Below are 1,315 nucleotides of genomic sequence, written 5' to 3' on the forward strand. Positions count from 1 at the left end.
GTCTTCTGTCTGGACACGAGAACTTCAGTCATGGTGACCTCCTGAGGATCAGCTGGATATTCCTCCTACAATTGACTTATTGTGAGCAGATAGTTTTGCAGTGGGAGTGAATGTGTTGAACCTACCGGTAGTGCTACCTTGAGTACATTTTAGTCAGTGAGCTGTGATGAAAAAAAGTGATAAAAACCCACAAAATCTTAATTATTGTGAACACATTGATAATTCAAACACTTTAGCTTGTATTGTCCTTCAGATTTCCTGCTTTCATGTTCCCTGATGCACATTCCTACGCTGTGATCTGCAAAGCGCCTTGTTGTGACCACGTCATACAACTGAGCACGTGTAGACAGCCACTTATACACAACTTGGATTTTGTTTCACTTTTATGAAAGTGCACAAACAGATGTCTCATAACGCACAAAAAAAACTTTCCTGGAAAAAATGTCCTTAAGTTCCATAAAGATGAAACTTTTAGAAACTTTTCTCAGTGAGAGACACTTGATAAAACAGAAAGCAGACTGTCAGACACAACATATGAGAGTGTTGATGTCTGTGATTATGCACTGATCGTAGGAGGAGTGGCTCTGATCCTCAGGAGGTCACCATGATTAAAGTTCTCGTCTCCAGACAGAAGACTCTGAGAAACATCCCAAACACACCAAGACTATACTTTCAGGGATCCTTTCTTTAGTTGTTGACTTGAGAAATGTGTTTCTAAAGAGTTTGGTCTCGCTGCCCACGATGAAGAGTTCAGATGTTTCTTTCAGAGCAGGAAACTGGTGGGAAGACTTTGTTTCTTCTCCACTGTTGAAGACTGTTCAGAGTTTCTCAATGAGACTCTGATGGAGGAAACATGATCTGAGTGGTGTTTCATGCTCAAAGATAAATTGGGTTTGGTGTGGTTTTCCAATGAATTAATTAACATCACTGCTAATAAACTGTGTTTACAGAAAGTGATACGTTAACTTAGTGAGTGTCACTTTTAGGACCAGTTTCTTTGTAAGACAAAGTCCTTCAGGAAATCAGAGTTAAGATATCAGTCTGTTTGTTAAAGGGTGTAACTTCAAGTTTGGGAAATGATCAGCTCGTCATCAAGCTCTGCAGTGGTCTGATAATGAGCCACTCATTTGAATCAGGTGTGGTGGAGCTGGAAACATCTGAAACATGCAGGGCAGTGGTCCACAAGGACCAGGACTGAAAAACATTGATCTATGAGGAGTGTCTTTCTGATCTGAGGAGGTCACCATGATTAAAGTTCTCGTCTCCAGACAGAAGACTCTGAGAAACATTCCAAACAAACCAAGACTATACTTTC

At 40.5% G+C, this 1,315-nt stretch overlaps 1 non-coding gene across 1 annotated transcript; it reads left to right on the forward strand.

The window, feature by feature from the left end:
* The first annotated feature begins 660 nt into the window (after positions 1 to 660).
* LOC113744926 (small nucleolar RNA U3) lies at positions 661 to 867 on the forward strand. Its single transcript, XR_003461899.1, has one exon. It is a non-coding gene; the product is annotated as a small nucleolar RNA U3 (small nucleolar RNA).
* The last annotated feature ends 448 nt before the right edge of the window (positions 868 to 1,315 follow it).

Source organism: Larimichthys crocea, unplaced genomic scaffold (genome assembly GCF_000972845.2).
Source record: "Larimichthys crocea isolate SSNF unplaced genomic scaffold, L_crocea_2.0 scaffold30758, whole genome shotgun sequence".
NCBI lineage: Eukaryota > Metazoa > Chordata > Actinopteri > Sciaenidae > Larimichthys > Larimichthys crocea.